Source organism: Megascapheus bottae, chromosome 1 (genome assembly GCF_031878675.1).
Source record: "Megascapheus bottae isolate mThoBot1 chromosome 1, mThoBot2.hap1, whole genome shotgun sequence".
NCBI classification, from domain to species: Eukaryota; Metazoa; Chordata; class Mammalia; order Rodentia; family Geomyidae; genus Megascapheus; species Megascapheus bottae.
In genome coordinates, this window is record NC_143509.1 from 60790359 (window position 1) to 60812277 (window position 21919).

The window sequence follows — 21919 nt, forward strand, 5'->3', positions numbered from 1 at the left end:
TGGTAATAATTAGTACACATTTATGACTCTCCTAGCAGAGGAATACAATAGAGCAAAATCTAGATTCATAAGGTCATACAGGATAAAATGAAATGAAAGGGTCTCTAGGATATGGAAACAAGAGCTTTGTCTTGTGCTGGAACATTATATATACGCTTGATTGTTTGAAATAGGAAAGGGAAGGGGATAAAATAAGATAGTTGGGAGGGGATGAGGGAGGTAAGTGAGGGAAAAAAAAACATGAGAAGGGGTATCAGTGTGTGAGAAGTAATACACCTACTATCTGGTGAATGTAACTATAATCCCTTGGCATAATATCTGCCACATAGGGCCATGTAATTTTTCTAGCATCATTTTCATTTGTATTATCTTGTGTTTTTGACAAAAGTCATTTAATGAGATTTCATGGCGCTAAAAAAATTCCAGACTCATTCTCACACCCAAACACACACACACACACACACACACACACATGCATATGTGTATATATACACACATTTATGAATTATAAACTTAGAAACATTGTTTATATGTGTACTTGTGATTTATCCTTTATATTTCATGTCATTAAATGTTTTCTTTTTTTCTTTTTCCCCATTGGTCCTGGAATTTGAATTCAGGGCCTGGATGCTGTTGGGATGCCGCTTTTGTGTTGAAGCTTAGTGCTTCTAGTACTTGAGCTACAACTCCACATCCAGCTTTTTCTGAGTAGTTTATTGTAGATGAGAGTCTTGTGTACTTTTGTGCCCTAGGCTGCCTTAGAACCAGGATTCTCAGTGCTCAGCTTCCTGAAGAGCTATAGGATTAGAAGTGTGAGCTACTAGCTCTTGATATTTTCTATTGTTAAATATTCACCTACATGTCATGGACATTTATTCTAATAGGTCTTCTGTGTCCCAGATTACAATTTAGTTATCAATGCCCTATTTTTGAAAACTAATTTGGGGGCATGGGAAAGATACCATATGATCCCATGCATAATCCATTTGATTTTCCTTTGTGACTATAGTGGTATTTTACAACCTTAGGAAGCTGCCTATGAAGATAACTCCCCATTATTTGACTTACAGGAAATATGTTCATTTTCCTGCAATAGTATATGTTGTATTGCCAGGACAATGATATACCCTCAGGTTAAGGGTCCTATGATCTTTTCATCTCATAGTAATTTATACTTTATGAAAAGGTTTCATACACATCAACTTATTTGGCTCCAGAAATACTCTGTGCTAAGAGGACCGAGCTCTCATAACAGGAATATGCCTTATAATTCACTAAGTATAATGCCTGGCTAGGAAAAGAGCTCTGAAAATACTAGTTGGTTTTGTGATCTTCAATCTCTTCCAGTTTGGGATGATTATACACTTTTGCAGATGAAGAAAATGAGACTCTAGAAGATATGATAATTTAAATAAGAGAAAATACACTAGTCAGTGGTCTAGTAAGCCCTGGTCTTCTCCTTCCCAGTGCCCTGTGGATTGTGCTTCCTCTGCCTGAACCCAGCATCATTTGTCTAATGCTCTTTGTTGGGCTTTCACTCAATCATTATGAAAGAGAGATTCTTCTGGCTCCAGTGGAATGACTAGGGGAAAGCTCTGATGAATTTCAAGTTGTTTAGAACTGTGGCAGTTTAAAAGCATATGTACATTGATCTACAAATCAAGGCCTCACCTTTGTGCTATTTTTAGAATTTGTAGGTGGTTGCTACCCAGCAAGGATGAGTCAGCTACTGTGCATTAAGTCTGTCAGCTTGTAGTTCAAGGATTTCAGGGATCCATTGGGCTTTGAGATGACTGGCCTTTTAAACTGTGAAGTGTTTTATGACTTAAGAAATTTTAGGGCAAATAAAGACAAATAAATCAAGTTTCTTGGTTTTCTGTTTTCACCCTGGGTATGTATTCTCCTTCCTGTTGGGTGAATTTCCAACTGGTCTTCTCTTTTTGGTACCCCTAAGATACTTGGATTAGGCTCTTCAGACTGCCTTGTATTTCATTCCTCACTTTCTTCTTGTAATTTTAAGGCATATTTGAAGTAGCCCATTTTGTGACACTCCTTGCTTACTTTCAAAATCTAATCATCTTCTCTACATAGTTATTTTTGTTTTCCTCTTTTGCCTTCAAATATTTCTTAACCTTTGTCTGTCACAATAAGATACTCTCCTGCTTAGTGTTCTTGGGATTGCTCTTTCTGACTCATATCGAAGCCTTAATGTGTCCTATCCTTTGATCACCTTAATGAAACAAGCCAAGTCCCTTCTAATCTCATTTGATCCATATTAGTGTTTAGATTTAATGCTGTTTTGACCTTTAACTATCCTGTACTCAGTGCATCCACCCACCCTTCATTAAACATCCCTCTTAATCAGTTACCAAAAATTTTTTTTTAGTTGGTTGTGGGGTTTGAATTCTGGGCCAGGGCATTGTCCCTGAGCTCCTCAGCTCAAGGCTACCTTCCTCCCCCTTGAGCCACAGTGCCACTCTCGATTTTCTGGGGTTAATTGGTAATAAGAGTCTCACAGACTTTAGTGCCCTGGCTGGCCTTGAACCTTAATCCTCAGATCTCAGCCTCCTGAGTAGGATAACAGGCATGAGCCACAGCTCCCAGCTCTTCCAAGAATTTTTAAGTACCAGAAAAGACTCAAGTCTCAGTTATCTTCAAAGTCAGAATTCTAGGTGTTTTCCCCTAATTTGTGGTCTCCTAGTCCGTCTTCCTGCTTGTAAGTTTCTCATTTCCAGTTTAGTGACAAATTCCTTGTTTGTTTTTTCTTTTTTACATATGTTAATAGGCCCCTATGGAAGTCTCAGCTACAGAGCATGGCTCTCACTTCTAGGATATTTTGCAATACTGTATCTCAAAGATGAGGTGGGACACAACATTGAGAGCTGGGAACTTGTCTTATCACAAATACAAGAAGATGGTTCTATTTTTTTTACTACCTTTGAATTCTATTTAGAAGTTCATTTTTCATTCCCCATGTGAGAAACGGGGTAGGAAGAACAGTCTTACCACATTGACTTCTCAAAACCAGCAGGAAATGTTAGAACATCAGTGAACTTGGAATGCAATTGTTAGGAATGGAAAATCAACCTGGGGCAGAAGGCTTCATGGTATCTCACAGTCACTGAGGCATGGCTCCAGGTATACGATTTCTGCAGACCTGGAAGATCACTTTTGGAAAATAATTATAATACTACTACCAAATATAGTATTCTTTTTAAAACACATTAGACCATTTCATCCTAATATTATTGTTAACTTGTTGCAGGTGAATGTTTGAACTATATAGAAGCTTAAGTGTCCTACTGCTAAAAGCTGATGGCTACTGAATGTGAATGTGGCGTCAGAGCCAACATGCTAAACCATTATGGTCTAGTGCTTGAGGATACAGAGAGAGGAGAAGATTCACATGGGTATAATTTTGTAAAGTAATTAATCTTTGAGAATTCTCTGGCATGCAATGGAGGTTTCCTACTGGCCTTGGCTTTCTGGAGTTTTCATTCATAGCTATAAGTGACTTTTATATACCTGTCTTAACCAAGGTACCTCTGGTAATGATTCTGGTTTAAATGGGCTGGATTTGATGAGCAGCTGTTTGCCTTGAAAAGTGGGAGAGAATGGTGATGGTTATGATAATGATGATGGTGATGGTTATGCTATTGCTGCTGTAAAGCAGGAAATATTTACCCAGAAAACCTCTGCAAGGGTAGTTTTTAATAAAAGGGCTCAGCTTTTTATACCAGTTGCTATAGCAGGGGATTATTTGACACTGAATTTTAGACTAGGTAAAAATAGATTAGAATAGGTAGGTAGATAGATAGATAGGGAGATAGGATAGATGTTTTGAGTAACTAGGGTGAGTCTTTCCAGTTGTATTTGACTTGGCAAAAATTCTTGTTTTTCACATGATATTGTGAGGAGACATCCTTTTTCAATTATTTGCTATACTATCTTAAACAAGGTGATAACCACAACATTTCTTGGTTAATGTTTAATTCAGACTTGGTTCAATTCAGATTTGGTTCAATATATAGTGCTCAAGGAATAAAAAACATCCAGAAGTGAGAAGAAATTAGTAAAAATGAAAATTAGTAAAATGGAGCTAGTAACCCCTATCTCATCAGGTTGCTTAGAAGATGAAATACTGTATTTCAACATTAGAACATCTTACATTAGTATTGAATCTGCTTAAGTTTTTATGTATGGGTTTGGTATAATATCCACTTAATATTTTCTTTTGTCAATTTGTGATCCTTTTCCCCTGAGGATAATGCTAATAAGGATTCACCTGTGATGTTTGAGACGAAGAGACTGATATTTAAAATTTCTTACTTTCCCAAATAGAGATGTGCTTGCTTGTTTATAACATTGTCAATGTTTATTCAACTCTGCTTCTCAGTTTCTATGTCTCCTCAAGCCTCTCTCGGTCTTAAAAGGCTTTTCTTTCCTAGATCATTGTAAACAAGACTTGCCTGTCTGTCAGTGGTTCCCCCCCTCCACTTCCAACCATCTCCCGCTCTGCCACTGTGTTTGAAGTCTGACTTCAGTGGGCCTTTGAAAGCTGGATGCATCCTTCCTGCTTGTGTCACCCTATTCCACCACATCACAAAGTTGCTGCTCAGGAATCTTGCTGTCAGTCATTCTCTCTACATGCCTTTTCTGGCTGAGGCATGGATCTGGAAGCACCCTTTCTAGGCTGGTACCATTGCCTTTGCAGATAAAATACCAACAAATTGGAGCCGTCAGAAAGTTGCTGCTGTCACAGAGAACCAGTGAGCTCAGTGACACCTGGAAAGAGAAGTGGTGCCATGCTAGAAAGATTCTTTTTCTTGGATGGCTGATTTTTACTTTGTTTTTGTAACAAGTTTTGATGGCATTCTGCTCGAGAATTGGCTAGCTCCTTTTTTTAATTCCCAGAGTGACATTCTACTTGAAGTCTAGCCACTGTCCCATGAATATGTTTTCCTATCAACATTCCATTTCTTCTCAATTTCACCTTACTTCTGGTTCCATAAATCAAATCAGCTATTAACTATCAGAACTGAAGAACACTCTGGCATCTGTGAGGTGGCTTCTATTAGATTTTGCTATTTTCCTTTAGTATGTCATTAGGCATATTGCTACATAAAGTATAACTTTCAGAGGGCACTATTTTTTATTAGTGGATGAAAACATGGAATGTTTTTAAAAGAATAATACATAATAGAAGCAATGCATTTTCAAAAAGTAGATCTGGCACTACCTGCAAGCACACATCCTAGGAATTATTTTGTTGAAATGATCGCATTACACTAAGATTTGCTACAGTCAGTAGTAACTCCTAAACCTAAAATAATAGATTTGATATTTAACAGGGACAGTTCCTTCTCAGAACTCTTCCTTCTACATCCTTACAAAGCATTATGGCCTGATCATCCTTGTGGAATGACCAGGAGGTAATATAGTAATGATCTTACAAACTAAAGAAAAGAGAGAAAAAAAAGCTCAAGAAGCTTTCTTAACAGATAATCACAAGATATGCATAAACCCTGACGTCTGAGAACCACTATGATATTTGGTGTCATAAACCTCTGTAAATCTTAACCAAGGGACACTTCAACATGTACCTCAATGACTATTTCTACCGGCATAGAGGCGATGTTAGTGTCGATTATCTTAGCTCTGTTTTCATATCTTCACTACCAAATGGGAAAGAAGGGGAGCCACAGGTAGTATTTCCTGTCTTTCTTAACCTTATCTTCTAAATGTTAGGTATGTTCTAGCTGATAAGAGTGATCTGTTTACCTCTATTGTAATTATTTGACATAAAAGGTAACTTTTAGGTTTTTGTGATCCTTCAGTTATTTAAGGATCAAAAATAATCATAGGTTTATTTCTCATATTGTACTAGAGAATTTTGTCCGCAGAACCCAGGCTGATGTTTCCAAGACCTTAACTTTATGATCTTATTCCTTTGGGTTCTATCTTCCAGAAGAATAGGAACAAAAAAGTATGAAAGCAGATGTCAGTTCTGATCCACACTCTATTTATTAGAACTAAATCATGAACCCTAAGACAGTGATAAAGGTGAGTTCTAAGAAGAGACATAACTATGTTTTTATAAATGGATGTCAGTACTGTCATTTTATGGTTTTTATTATTATTATCATCATTTTTGGTTGATGTGGTGGTGCATGAATTCAGGGCCTGGGTACTGTCCCTGAGCATTTTTCTCTCAAGGTTAGAAGTCAGCTACTTTGAATGACAGCTTCACTTTGACATTTAATGATTTCATTAGATAATTTTATTTATAAGTCTGTATTACATACTATATTTAGAAATCTACAGAAACAAAATGGTTTTATTCTGCTACCACCCTACTTTCAACAACTCTTATTTGGCTAAGTAGCTTAAAAGGTCAAACTATTTTCTCATGGATATGAATGCAGGACAAATACTACCAACTTGATACCTAGTCATAGTTACCTTTACTGAATTGAATATCTCTATCTATAAATACATCACATTGCAATTCACTACCCATTATCAACTGTTAAAAGACTCGGCAATCTCAAATGTTTCTAAACTATAAAAGTTGATAAAGGAATTGGTAGACCTGGAGAGTTTTGTACTCTCATAAAAATCTATTCTCTGATATTAATATTCTATAAAGTGATATAGAGTTAGATTAGGTGATTCTGATGGTCTTTTCCAGTACTAAAAATGCTGTCAAATAATGAAATTTCTTGGATATTTTTTGTCTTAATTTATTTGGCAAAAAAACCTTACTAAACACCAATGATGTTTAAGATACATGCCTAAATGGTAGAGGACAGAGATAAACTCAAGGATCACACATTTGAGTGTAACCGAGGTATATTTAATACCTAATTATTAATGAATGTACACTTTCTTTGATTTTTGAATTTAAATATGGATTTACTACAATAATATTCAAGAAATTGATAATGCCCTTTAATAAAATTTTGAATTATTTTCCTTACATCTTAACTAAAACTGTCAAATGTACATTAATCAGCCATGTGTTAGAAACACAAATGAAATAATCTTTGACTCAAAAGTCATTTTTTTCCAAGTAACTTTGGAACAAATTTTGTGAACATGTCTTTTTTCAATTTTTTTTTCAAATGGCTTTTGCTTCAATTTTTTAATCCTGTTTTTTTTTTTTCTGATCAACTGTGAGCTAACTTTCACGTATCTTAACTACAGAATTTGGGTTGATTTTAACTGGCTACATGATAAAGAAAATTTGGAAGACACCCAAATAGGATTTATAGAGATTTATATTGAGTCAAAATTTTCTGCTTTTTTATAGGTGATGATATTTTCTCTGAAGAAATTTATAACTGCAATAGGAAGCAGAATGATTATTGATTATTTTTTAGTTACCCAAACAAATTGACATGTAAAGCTGAGTAAATCCTTTTAGATAAGAATGAGTGTAAATTAAAACTAATCAAAGCAGATGGTTATAAAGATACCATTGCCATTTCAAAGGGAGATATATATCTATATTCTTTTTTGCTAACTAATGGAAAGATATTCCTTGGTTTCCTTACCATAGCCTTCTGTCAAACGAATCTTAGACATTATTACAACTGATAATAGCTGATTTGGATCAGCTCTTTCTTTGCAAAGTGGTTATAATTTTTTTTATAAACTAACATTTATAAAGAAAGAAAAGAAGCAAACTGCCATGTGTAAACAGCAGGACTGAGCAACCTGTTATCTGCAACTACAATCCTTACTGTTAACAAGCCTTTTATCTTGGAAGACACTAAACATCTGGGATCTAAACACTGACACCTATTAGTTACAGTGGTTTCCTTTTACCTTCCCAAACTATCTGAGAGATAAACCTCCAGGAATCCTCCAAAATTGGGTCTTTAATTGACCAAATGAATGCCTGTCTCTCCTTTTCAATCTAAATTGAAAAAGTGACTTTGCTCCTGTGAGGTGAGATGCTTGCTGGGAAAGATATGCCAGCTGCAACTCAAGTGGTCACATCAAAATAACTATAATCTCGCTCCAGTCCATTCAAATGTCTGCCAAAACAATTCTGTTAAATTCCACATCCATCTTCAAATAAGTCATCCCATAGCCATCTTTACTTTGTCTTGAACATCACCTGTAAAAGGATTGATAAAAAGCCAGTACCCTCAGGTCGCCATACAAGGAAGGCCTCTTTCTTTTTCCCTTTCTTTTCAAACATAAACTATTCTCAACCACTACTCTGCCATCTCAATCCTGAAATCCTGTCATCTCAATCTTGAAATCCTAAGTCCTTATCCAGTACTAATGGAAAATTCATTCTTAAGACTTACCTCTTTCGGTGACTGAGACACTATAGCCAACCATGCATCTCTTCATGAGTTAATCCTATAATCACTGAGCTGTTGCAATAAATCAGAACATGAATCCATATACTGGGTAATTTGGTAATGAGCGTGGGGTTTTCTTTTCCAATTGGAGAGTCATAAAAGGAAGAGAGATAGAAAATAAGTAACTACCAAATGCATAAGATTATTTTCTGAATGCCTCAGATGCAATGAGGAAAATCAAGCAGAAAAAGGAGTGGATAATCCATATGGTTGTCAATATAATGAAATGTGATATATGTGGACTAGCCACACTTAGCAGATTGGAACCAGCCAGTGATACAGCATTTTTTTATTTTTTTTTGCCAGTCCTACATCTTGAACGTAGGGCCTGAGCCCTGTGCTTGGGTTTTTCATTAGTCTTGAGCTCTACTACTGGAGCCACAGCACCACTTCTGGCTTTTTCTGCATATGTGATACTGAGGAATTGAACCCCAGTCTTTGTGCAAGATAGGCAAGCACTCTCCCGCTAGGCCAAACTACTGGCCCCATCATGTGCCATTTCTAGTAGTCCCCTCATCTGCTCTTCCCTACATCTGACATTTCTCAAACATACTGGCCATCTTGAATATAACTGAATAAAGGAATGAATAGTTAGTGTCTATATTATCATGATTTACTCATCAGAAAGATAGAGGTTCATCAATGGAATACTAAGGTCCCATAGCCTCTGCCACTTTATTGTTCTAAATTTTTATTCAATTGTGTTCAAATTGAGTAATACTTAAACAAATGTCACTTTGTTTTAGCAATTATTGTACAGTGAACTAACTCACAAAGTTCATATAATCTTTAAAATACTTTTTAATACGATGCCAGATGGAAATGTGTCCCAAGAATGTTTTCTGGAGTTTTGCAGAGTAATTTCTGATTTCACTGGTAGGATCTATATTGTCTTCTAAACACATTTATGAAATGTGAAAATTTAATACTGAATGACTATACAGCTTTTCCAACGCAATAGAACTGCAAAGTATAATTCATATTCAGTGACAATATTGAAATTTAACATATTTCAAATGAAAACAATTTATATTCATTTAGAAAACCAAATTCAATTAAAACTAAGGAATTGGGTAATGTTTTCATAAAATATATTAAATCATCGTCTTTCATTAAAATATCTTATAGTCTTTCATTAAAATATTTTATACATTTTTAATACAAAGCAAAAGACAGAAGGAAAGATAATAAAATAGCAGCTGAAACTAATTAAAAATACAGAAAAGGGCACAGAAAAAATTGTCTGGATAAAATCAGCATAATAGCAATTGTGGCAATTTCAATAAAAATTAGAAAATAAAATATGTAAAACTAAAAACAAAGAGGCTATAGCTACTGATTGTAAGATTCCAGTTACACAAAAGTTACTTTGCAAATCCCATTTAAACAAGTTAAAAATTCAAATAAATTGAATGTTCTGAAGAAATTATAAGAATTACAAAAATTAAATTTTAACAATAAATATTGACAATAGAAAATAAATTGCCAAGGAAAGATCTTGTCCTACATTGGATTTGCAGGTAGGTTGTTTGAAATTATTGGGGAAAACCCAATTCTCTTAACTTTCTAAGTAAACATGTTGGTGGTTTGCAACTAATTTATTAACTGAAATATGACAAATTCAAGAGAGAACTGAAATGGTATAATTCCTTAGAAAGGTAAAGTTAAAGCTCAACAACATGAACACTGAATCTAGTAGTAGAGAGAGGTAGCATATGGTCCGGGGGAGGGGAAGTAAGAGAGGAAGGAAGAGAAGGGGGAGGAAATGAAGTCAAGAATTCAATGAATTTACTGGCCAATAAAGCAGAGTGAGGAAAGGGGTGGTTAGAGGAGAGTGTTGACAGGGATAACATTGATCATGATGTATTATAGTCATAAATTGTTAAACTGTAATCCTTTTCTATGACTACTCAAAGATAATAAAAATTAGAATTAAGAGAACTGTCCCACTTATTGTTAATTAGCCTATACAACAACATTACTAAGAGTACAAATGAATATAGTTCTCATGCATATCTTAAATAGTTAAATGAAAGTAAAATGGTTATTTCTTTTAGAGTGGCCTGGAAATGAAGGGGACCAACCTTCAGTTAGATAGGACGAATAAATTAAAGAGACATTTTAAAATGGGTTCACTATAATTTAAAACTATGTGCACAGTTTTTTTCTTTATTTTTTAAAATGTGTATTCAAGTACTGGCATTTGAACTGGGTGCATTTCTCTTGATGGGTGCTCTATCACTTGAAGCACATCCCCAGCTGATGGGCAAGGTTGAACTTCTCTGTTCAGATCTCATCTTCCTCAGTCAGCCACTTTGTGTCAGTTAAAATAATATAATCTGGGAAACCTTTAAAATACTAAATTTTATGTAGTTCTTTTAAAATGTTAAGTATATGAGCTAATTGTGTGAAAGTAATACTCATAGTTAAAAAAGGCAAATGACATATGTTATTTCAACAGACTGTAAAAATGGACTACTGGAAAGAGAAAATAATTTGTATTTATATAAACAAATGAGTAATGAGGGGTCTCACATTTGTAATCCTAGTCAAGATTCTGATATCTGGAGGACTGTGGTTCAAAGCCTGCCTAACAGAAAAGTTCATGAGATTGTATGGTCAAAATAACTAGCAAAATGCTGGCTGGAGCAGTGATTCACCTTGTGGAGAACCAGATATGACCAAATGAGCCAGTTAAGTGTGAGGACCTGAGTATTACAAAAAAAATTAATGGTGACTATAAACATGTAAAACTTCATGAGTCACTAGAAGCATCAGTTTCACCTCTGTCACTAGCAATAATTCTTAGATATTTTGAAGTGCGTGAAATATGCATTATATTTAAGAATCAGTACTTGCAGTTTCATCAGATGCAAAGGAGTTATAGTAATGAATGGTGATAACAGTTCTACAACATTCTACATACACTTAATGCCTTGAATTATCTATTTAATGAAAGTATATTGAACTCCATATTGAGATGGTGGTGTTTTGTTTTGCCAGTTATGGGGCTTGAAGTTAGGACTTCGGTGCTGTCATTGAGCTGTAAGGCTAGAACTCTACCACTTTGAGCCACACTTCTAAGAGACTAAAATTTCTGGTATATTTGTTTTATTTACCACCTTAATATCAAAGCTTTGTAGTTTTTCTCTCAACAAAAAAGACACAAAATATAAGGAAAAATAAATATTTTTGAATATGATTATAAATGTTACAGAAAATATTTTCAAGGAAATATGACATCCCAAGGAAGATATAAATCCCTGCATTCATGTTTGAAGGTATGTCATTGTTTGATGGATATTGTAAATATGTCATATTATCCTAGTTTGTTTTTACAAATCTTTTATTTCCAACCAGATTCACAATTTATAGAACATTCAACAATTACTCAAATGTTAATTAGATAATTAGAACTAATTAAAGGCCATGGCAGCTGAATACAGAATACTTAACATATCACACTGTTCTTATTCTTTTTTTTTTAGAAAACATTTCTGAAGCCTTTATTTACAAAAGCTTTAAAAACAAATACCCTCTGTTTTTTCAAATAATGTTCTGTTTAAAAAGGACCACCCAGTACATCATTGTAATATCATGAATATAATAAAGAATGTACAAGGGAAACAAACTAATCTTGCTAACATCTGGAGATTTGCTAATGTTACTAATGGTACTGAAGTGTAGGTAATGCATTATGACTTGTAGTCCATCACTTTGGGTGGACTTAATGATTACCAAAAAGTCTTCCTACACATGCTCTGGCCTGGTCACATATTCTGCCTGGCTAAATATTTCACAGTCTCTTTTGTCACTATATATAAGATAGATTGTAGAGATATACACAAAAAATAAACATTACACTCCTCAGGTAATTATTAGCTATATATGTCTATATATATATATATTGTATTTTGTTGTTTTGCACCAAATCTCTCCATTATTTTTGTAGCTATGAAAGCACAAATTTTGACTCTTAATTTGATAAATTTGATATAAAATATACCTAAAAACTTGTTATCTTTGGACCTCAATGAAATTGATTTGTATAATCAACAAATCTAGAACATCATAAGTATGGCTATAAAATTAAAAAAGATAATAAAGGTAAGCATTTATAGAATAAAGAAACCAGATAAAGGAAAATGTATCATAAAATAACTGTAGCTTCACAATCTTGAATGCCAGCTTCCTGGTAGAACTAAATGTCCATTCACAAGGGCCTTTTCCTGAAGGGTGTAAAGCTGTTTGAAAGTTCTCCAGTCACAGAGCAGCCTACACATGCCAACTAGACATGACACACATGAGATGTGCTTGAAAGATTAAACACTACATATGGAAACAGTAGTTACTAAGCTCCTCAGTAGTTCCTTGTCTTTTGGCTGTTGTTAGTCTTGCTGAATCAACACTTTGCACAATACAAGTACTATATTCTATAGGTCAAAACACACAAATACTGTATAAAATTGGCTGATGGTCATTTTCCCAGCTAAGAGCAAGAAAAATAACCATTTCTGAGATAAAACAGAGGATTGGAATCACTCTCTAAAGTGCAAAATTTTGATGGTCCATACTCTCAAATACTTAAAAACTCCCACAGAATGGAAGGGAAAGACATGAAACAGGGAAATAAATTACAGGTGATATTAACTAATTTAGGACTGGAGGGAGGGGAAGCTCAAGTAGGCAGTTTATCAAATTATTCAGTATGATGATTTCCCCACTCGGTCACACATACTTGCTAACACATACATTAAATTAAGGCCAAATTTAACCTGAATGTACTTCTACTCATTAAGTTCTGAGATAGGATCAGTCATACTTCGTTCTGAAAGGCAGAAAATAAAATGTGCCATGAAAGGTGGAGAAAAGGTTTTGTATAATGTTCAAGGAATCCAAACAGAGATAAAACCTATATACAAGCTTGTGTGTAGCTCAAATAAAATAAAAAATAAAAGGATTATTTCATGTCATGACTGCTTGTTGGCTTCCTCTTCATATGCATTCCCTGTGCCATTCTGTACATAGGATGAACCGCAACCAAGGCCATACAAGTGATCACAATATTTGGCATCATCATTGTGATCTTCAAAGAACATTTCTCTCATTTTGAAAAAGGCCATGCCTGTAAGTAATGAATCAGATCCTGCCTGATGTTGTGGTCCTATCCTTTCCAGCTCTCACTGTTCGGCAACTTCCTGTAATCCACCTTTGGGATTTTTGCAGCTCTTCATGAGGTATTTCACATCATAAATGACAGGAAAAAATAATCGAAGGATGTCAAAGAAGTCAAGTTCTTCTTCAGGCAAGTTAGAATTGGTCAGGATTTTGATTAAATAGCCAAAGTCATAACCGCTATGAAATGATAACCATTTGACCCCTTCACAGAGAACCACTCCTGAAGTCATAAGAAGGTCTGCAAAGTACTGGGTCTCAATTCCTTCTTCTTCATGTTTTTTTTAAACTGGATACCTGATGTTGTTACTAGCTCTATAGAATCCTGAGCATACATGTCCTTCATCAAATTAAATTTAAAATTAAATTGCCAAGTTGAAGTTCCTGGAGGGTATTCTCCCTGCTCATTCATAAATGTCAGTCCTAGCTGAATTATCTTTAACAAGTCTACATTACACCACAATAGTTGGTACTGATAGTCAGCATTGCTTCTGAACTCTCCAATGGGTCTTGCAACCACACCTGGAAACTCAGTGTCCATAGCAACATAATTATATTTTCGGATAACTTGAAGGATTTTCTTCATCTCTTCATCCAGGTTACAAGCCCAAACTTCACAAATTCTTTGGCTATGATCTACAGTTGCTGCTGGCATAGTGAGGGCTAAAGGAGTCTATATGCCAAGCATCAAAATGTTGTACTTGATTGAAGACTTACTTCATAAATATTTTATCCTTTATTAATGGACTTGTGTCTCTGAGCTCACGCTCCTCTTCCTTCTTGCCATAGAGGTAGTACCCAGCGGCGGCGGCAGTGGCAGATGCCCCATAGACTCCTCTCACCCTTCCAGGGGGGAAAGGGGGAGCCGGAGCTATGCTACCCCGTGCAACACCGCTGCTCCCGTGCACGTCCGGGCCCGGTCCTGTTCTTATTCTTAATAGTGTTAATTCACTTCTCACAAAATCTTCCTGAAATAGATATCTCATGATCCTTCACTTAACAATTGAGGAACCTAAACATTGTGTAACTTGCACAAACATCAATATCTAATAAATTCCTAAAAGTAGCAGCTTGTAATTGCTAGGTCCATGATCACAGCCATTCATGGCTCTTCTTTCTCTTTATAAAATGATGCTGACTGTGGTGAGGGTGGTGGTAGTAGTGATAATTGATAACCCTGTGGTGATGGTGTTGGTCTGAGCCATGGAAGTGGTAGTGAGAGTGGTGATGGTAGAGATATAACTGCTGTGATAGTGGTGGCAGTTTTGGTGGTGATGAAGGTGAATGATGGTAGAGTGGTAGAGAGGGGTGTCGATGGTGCTTGTGGTGATGGCAGTGATAACAGCAGTAATACACAGAAGTTTTACCCCACTGTAAAAATCTCCTGGTTAGACAATGAAAAGGAAACACAATTGATCTAGTAACATAGAGTCTGTACTGTGGAAGACTATATTACATGCACAGGTAACATAATCTGTAGGAAAAGAAATCCTCTTCAAGTTGAATACATTACCAGGGATTGTTGTGTGGCCAGTTTGATAAAGGGAAATTAGTTCTCAATTTATGGCAAGTATATTTCAAATGAAACAGGAGTTTACACACTTTTTTTGCTAGTCCTTGGGCTTGAACTCAGGGCCTAGGCATTGTGCTTGGATACATTTTGTACTTAGTGCTCTGCCACTTGAGCCACAGCACCATTTCTTCAGGCCTTTTCTGTGTATGTGGTACTAAGGAAATGAACTTAGGGCTTTGTGCATGCTAGGTGAGCACTATACCTCTGGGCCAGGCTCCTGGCTTGGAATTTACACAGTTTTTAAAAAGTCTTTCAAAGCATGAGAACATGTCAACTGTATTAACCTTATTTTAAAAATCACAATGAAAATTAACTTAAGACAATAAAACATTACCATCTCAGATTAAAATAAATAATTTTGAATTTTTATTGTAATTAATAGAAGGGTTACATTATATTCGCCAGATAGAAGGTGCATTACTTCACAAACATCGATACACTTACTCATGTCTTGGTCCCCACTTCCTTCCTCCCACCCCTCGCCTCATCTTTTTTTCTCTCCTTCCCTATCCTATTTCAAATAAACATATATATAGCATACCAGATAACAAGGTAAGTTACTATAACAATTTTGAATTTAATACATATTCATGCCATATCATAAAAAAAACAAACTCTGAATTGACCATATAAACAATATAGACTATAGAATGATAAAGATATCAAGATTGAGTAGAAGTATGGTAAGATTATTTTGCTTGTAAATGGAAGACATTCTTGTAGATCTTAGTTCCCTAGTTGCTGAACATATTGAGCAGATCATCTTATCATTTATTTTATTTATCAGTTGTATTCTATTGGGGTGAAGAAGGGTTACAGTTACATTCATCAGATAGTGGGTACATAACATTTTAAACATTCATACCGCTTCTGATATTTTTCTCCTAGTTTCCCCCTCTCCATCCCTCCCAATCATTTTGTTTTCCCCCTTCCATTCCCCATTCCAAATAAACAAACGTATATACAAGGTCTTCATTTAATTGCATTGGCTTAGCCAGGTACATTTCCAATGCATTTCTGAAGGTACAAGTCATTTATACCTGATAGCTTTGTGACCAGTGCAAAGCTGTGTGAGTGGGAACAAGAAGGAAGTCCAGGAAATGTGCCTGCAGACCTCTACAACTGCCATGTGCTGTGATCTGCATGTGCTGCATGGCATTAGTAGTCGTCACTGGTGGGGGAAAGGGGACCTGTGGAAGAGGACAATGGGAAGTCTGACTCCTCTATTAAATGATTCTTAAGGTGTGTGTGCTTCAACTAGATCACTTAAATGATGAAATCCTGTTTCTCCTGCAAACACTGTTTACATTTACCTGCCATGCTTCCCTCCAGGGTTATGGGGATGCAGAGATAGAAAGCAGCTGGAAATGAAGAGTAGATGAGCTTGTATTCCTGGGTGCTTGCTTCATTTTTCTTTCATTACAAATACTCCGCTTTGGCTTAACACAAACAAGCAGAAAGCCCACTAGATTTCACTATTTGTAGAGTTAATCTGTGCAACTATGAAAGCTGCCCACCATCCTCTGTGCTTTGCCGATTTTGTCTTCTTCTTGCTAACATCTGCTTTCCAACCACTGCTATTGCCACACACAGCAAAAAAATAATTCCTTAAGGTTGCCCTTTCTCCTTGGTATAGATCCTGAGGTGAAGTTCATGAATAGCATCTTTGATATTTTTGGAATATCTGTGCTGGAAGTTCATTGCCATTAATCTCAGTTCCCTGTGGAATGATGACATTAAATATGTTCTAGAATTGGGATGTGATCTAGTTGCAATACAGTTCATTACAGGAGCATGATCATGAACAAACTTGTAAACTGTTGCCAAACTGCATATTTGTAAGTTAATGACCCAGAGTGCCCAGTCTATAGCCTTAAAATGTGTGCATACTTGATTTGGTTTTCTAATGTAATGCTGACTGTCAGACAGAAGCTGAATTTGTGATTGTTTCTATTATCATGCCCTTCATAAAGTTACTCCTTTGCTAGAAATTCCTACAGACCCCAGTGCCTGTAGGCTGACTGTCAGTCCAGATCATTGGGCATCTTATACTGAGTTTGGTGATCTCCTGCATATCTTAGCAGTGCGATTGCTCCTGGAACAGAATGATTGGCATACAGCAGTCCCTCAATGACTACAACCAGGACCTCTGAATGCATTTACCATCTGTTGAACAGAGATAGTATTTCGAGAAACCAGAATGTATTTAATAACTTCTTCAAGGTTCTCTCCTGATTTCCCTAGATGATCACTGAAAGTATTGAATAAAATTGATCCCTTGATACGGCTCTATATATTCCACAAGCACACGGCTTGCATCCCCCCAAAGTGGACTTTCTCAGAAGTCAGCTTGTGTATGGAGCACAGGAATTCACTGTGGCTTTCTTTGTTTTACTTGTGAAAGTATTAAATTTAACTTGTGAAACAACATTATTAACTCGATGCTATCTTTCATATTTGAAACACACAGAGCAAGTTTGTCAAGTCTTTTTGACTTTGATCTCACTGATATCTGATCATTTTAAGGCATTGGGCATTACTGGAAGGTTGATGCCTCATCACTGTCCATAGGTTAAGAAACTACATAAGGCTAGACATTGAAGGAAGAGTCTTCAAGCAACCTTAATAGCTCTCAAGTATCAGGTTAATCTGAAGGTTGTAAAAATATATCAATCTTGGGCAAACTTACAGGCTTTGTGTTAAAATTCAGGATAGAATACGAAATATGAGGAGATGGTACTTTGTGTGGATTGCCTTAGACATTAACAATAGACTCTAATCTTCACTTTCAGAAGTGAATTACATAGGCATTTTTTCTTGACATTTTGGAGAATTTCAAGCAGCTGCCTTTCAATTTTATTTAACCTTAAGGATATGCTTGCATCACAGGCAACTCGGTTATAACTGCCTAGAGCTAGCGTAGACAGTTCTTGAGCTCTTCAAACAAAGAACAACTGAGGAACGTATAAATTAACAGTCATCTAAGAAATGCTTGAAGATGCTAGGGTCCCTTAGATGGAAGGGTTCACCTTGAAGATTTGGACTGACCTTGTGTTTATAGGAGTGCATAAGCATTATGACATGATTGACTGAATATGAAATGGAGATCTGGAGACAGACTGAGCTCCTTTTGCATAGAGAGGAGATTCTCTATCTGAATCCTGGAAAGTAATAGCCAATTGGACCCGAGTTTATGTAGAGTTTTACCTTAAACTCCCTTGGGAAAAAGATGTTCCTAACTCCATTTTCAGAGTATTGGCTTTGTCTCTGCCTCTGGCTCTGTTTCATTCACAGAGTGAGACCTCAATTCACTGGATAATGTTAATGAAAGATACTGATTTGGATTTTACTTAGATTCACATGTGGCAATTTATATGTCCTAAGACAAAGCAGATAAAGTCCTCAATATCTCCTGTGTCTCTCCTAAGAGTGTTCTTTGTTGGTAATTTTGGAAGGTCTGTATAGGATGGAGATTTTCCTGATAGGAAAAAAGGATTCTGTTTCATGTGGGCATTATTATTCAATATCAACCATGAACTGCAAAGTCTACGTCTTTATCCCAGATACAAGTCTCTAATTTATGTGTAACCAAATATAATATCTTATTATCTAGAATGCAAATGAAAATTTGCCTTAGGGTATATGCTTTTAAAAAGCATATCAATGTCCTAATATAAAAGAAGGGAACAGTTCCCACTTGGGAATTTCAGAGCAGCACCACACTGACCATAGTGTGTCACTCAGATTTACACATTGGACTTTACATTGAATTGTAGCAAGATATTAGGAACACTTAGAGTTGATCATAATTATTTTTCTTCAACTTTTGAGGACTATGCACTATAATATTGGATTTTATGTGTTGTTTTTCACAAATACTAAGCATAAGACAAACAGCAATTTATAAAGAAGGATATAAAGAAGAAAAATATTTTCTTACTTTGATTTGATTTTATTTTTGCCAGTCCTAGGCTTGAACCCTGGCTTTGGGTGCTGTTCCTAAGCTTTTGTGCTCAAAGCTAGCACTTGACCACTTGAGCCAGCAGAGGTCTACTTTCAGGTCTTTGTGGTTAATTGGAGATAAGAGTCTCATGTATTTTCCTGCTAAGACTGGCTTCAAACCACAATGCTTAGATCTTGACCTCCTGAGTAGATAGGATTACAGGTAAGACTTTATGGCACTGGTGTTAGAATGTATTTTTACAGAAAATTCTCATAAAGTAGAAGGATTTTAATTTTTAAATATTTTTCAAAAACGTATTAATAACCTAGAGTTTTAGTGGTATTAATTTCCCCCAAACTGTATCATATACAAGTCAAAACCACTCACTGTGGTTCAAAAAATCAGCTATAAGGTTAATTTCCAAATTAGAAAACCAGTTCTACATCTTAAGGAGAATGAAGATGCCAGGGGCCTGTGGTTTATGCCTGTAATCCTAGCTACTCAAGAGGCTGAGATCTGAGGATTGAGATTCAAAGTGAGTCCATGAGACTCTTTTCTCTAATTAACCACTAGAAAACCAGAAGCAGAGCCATAGCCTTCAGCTGAAGAGCTCATTTACTCTAACCATTCCCTCCTATAAAGAATCAGATACCACATAAAGACAGCATTGCTTAAATAGTAGAAAAGAAGGAAATGAAGCTAATGTCCCCCCACAATTTACTCTGATTCCAAGTTTTCTGAATTGAGCCCCTGTTAACAAGTAGGAACTCAACTTCTTTTCTGTCAGCTGTACTCTCCTTAAGCCTCCTCCTGGTGTGGGTGAAAGATTGCAAAATGGAAATAACTGGTCTCAGGATCTAGATGGTTCCTTGCCATGTAAATATTCCTTGTAAAGCCTCGTAGTTGGTGTTTGATTGGGATAACCTCCTGAATATCTGCACTTGAGACAAATTCTCCTCTTTGTGTTTCCTATGCCATATCCCATTATGACATTAGGAATTATCCTCATGTTCTCTCTAAACACTGAAGTGTCCCCACAACGGTAGTTATGAAAACAGCATTACTTAATATTTTCTTTGATCGAATATTCCAGTGGGAGCCCTGGGTTCGTACTGCTTGGCTTTGTTATTTTCGAACCCTTAGGCTAAAAGCCATTTGCTTGAACACTTAGGCAAAACCATGCTAAATGTGAAATATAGAATAAAAATCCCAGTCTGTCAATTCAGATGGCATTCATCTAGAGAAAACACTGGAATACTTTAATCTTTCTCCAGTCATTTTAACAAGGTACATACACCTCATATTTCTTGCTTCCTTAGGAGAAATTTGGGGTCCATTAAATAGAACCCGAGGGGAGATGTGGATATCTGTTAAAGGCAAATGTACTTAGGAAGATGCAGAAATTATGCATGGCAGGATGCTGGATATAGAAAAGCTTTTACTTTCTGTTTTTCTGATCAACGTGGCTTGATCATGCTCTTCCCTTGTAGCCTGTTGATGAAGTATTAACTTGAACCTACTCTGGTTTACTTAGAGTGTATCATCTCCTGTTCATCCAGCTACTCCTAGATATCTTAAACAGCGGTCTATTTAGACAGAGAAGATTTCTCTGACCCTACCTCATTGAAAGTGTAGCCAGTTCCTATCAATTTCTTTCAAACCTTAATCTGTCATCTATTCAAGAAGAAAAGATTTTTACATTTAGCTACATGTCTGTTGGTTTGATAGCTAAACTAGACTGTCCCCCTTGTAAAGACCAAGGCTGCTTCATTATAGTTGTCAATAGCATGTAACGCAGACTTATGCCTATCTTCATTATAACATGCACAGCATCGAGAGCAGCATCACTTTCAAGAACTTTTGGCCCATGCTTTTAAGAGATAATGTAGGGCTTGGAGTGTGGTCTAGTGGTAGAATGCTTGAGGAGCATGCACGAAGCCCTGAGTTTGATTCCTTTGTACCACATACACAGAAAAAGGTGGTATTTGTGCTGTGGCTCAAGTGGTAAAGCACTAGCCTTGAGAAAGTCCAAGGACAGTGCTGAATCCCTGAATTCAAGCCCCAGGACTGGCAAAAACAACAACAACAACAAAATAAAAATGAGAGATGGTCTAAATGCATTCACATTTGAAAGAATGAGTAATTGTGGAACACTTTTACTGGGTGTGTTTTGATTTAATCGTGTATGCGTTTCCTTTCTGAGGACTTCTGGGGATACATTTATTTTTTTTAATTTTTTATTGTAATTAGTAAAAGGGTTACAGGATATTTGCCAGATAGAAGGTGCATTAATTCACATACATTGATACCCTTTCACATGTCTTGGTACCCATTACCCTCCCCCCACCCCCCACCCATCTTGGTTTTCCCCCCCTTCCCTATCAAATTTCAAATAACCAAATACAAATAAATTCAATATATCAGATAACAAAGTGAGATATTGTAACAATATGAGATAACCAAGGGACAGCAAAGGAGATGAGAGACAACATAGTACATTAAGGACAACAATCATTCGTTATATGGCTTTTGTTTCAATATCCTGGAGGTCCTTTCAATTAGCTTCATACTATATGGCCTTATGTATCAAGATTTTGCTCTATTGCAGATCTCTGCTAGTAGAGCCCAACAGTTCCACTACTTGGCATTTACCCAACCATCCAGAAACAAGGGCATACTAAATTCACTAGCACAACAATGTTCATTGCAGCACTATTCACCATAGCAAAGATATGGAACCAACTTAGATGTCCCTCAGTTGATGAGTGGATCAACAAGTTGTGGTATTTGTACACAGTGGAATTCTATGCTGCTGTCAGAAAGAATGACATCGCCCCATTTGTTAGGAAA

At 36.1% G+C, this 21919-nt stretch overlaps 1 pseudogene; it reads right to left on the reverse strand.

The window, feature by feature from the left end:
- Nucleotides 1–13239: 13239 nt before the first annotated feature.
- On the reverse strand, nt 13240–14244 carry LOC150069308 (CCR4-NOT transcription complex subunit 7 pseudogene; annotated as a pseudogene).
- Between the last annotated feature and the right edge of the window lie 7675 nt (nt 14245–21919).